This window comes from Nothoprocta perdicaria, unplaced genomic scaffold (genome assembly GCF_003342845.1).
Source record: "Nothoprocta perdicaria isolate Ctin4 unplaced genomic scaffold, notPer1 scaffold_606, whole genome shotgun sequence".
NCBI classification, from domain to species: Eukaryota; Metazoa; Chordata; class Aves; order Tinamiformes; family Tinamidae; genus Nothoprocta; species Nothoprocta perdicaria.
The window spans coordinates 13,593-14,294 of NW_020455873.1; positions in this window are offsets into that span (position 1 = coordinate 13,593).

The window sequence follows — 702 nt, forward strand, 5'->3', positions numbered from 1 at the left end:
AAGAACTGTCTTCTTCAAAGAAATGCTGCCGGGGGGACAACATAATGTTCCCTTCTTGTCTGTCATTTGCTACCTGCCTTCCTTTCACCCTTGTCCATCTCTCAGCTCTTCAAGCCTGTGCTCTTTTACTTCSCTGGATCTCTTGCCTACACAGAGTTTTCACCCATTCAGAAGAGGCCACCTGAGGGTGCTGTGCAGAGGACAGAGGTACTGTGAATCTCCTAGACCTGTGAGGAGAACAGCAGGGARGTTTCCTGGGAAAATAGAAAGGAACATACCGTGAAGCTGCTTTTAGAGCCTCTCTGTCTCTCATTCTCCATCCCAGCTCCGTCCCCCTGGGAGTCCAGTGCTGTCCTGACAGGAAACCTGCCTTCAGTGGCAGTGTTCACCAGGCAGAAGCAACAACGACAGCACAGATGCTCTCAGTCCTTGGGAAAAACCCTTGCCCAGAATCACCACCAGGCTGAAACAGCCAGAATTGACCAGGAAAGCACCAGGCCCGGGGGAGAGAGCCTAAGAAAATGGGTTACTGCCTGCCAGCAGAAAGGCAGAGGGAACAGGACATGTGGGCTCTGATCCTGATACTCCTCTCTCTCTATTTCCGTGCTCCTTCCTTCCTTCCTTCCTTCCTTCCTTCCTTCCTTCCTTCCTTCCTTCCTTCCTTCCTTCCTTCCTTCCTTCCTTCCTTCCTTCCTTCCTTCC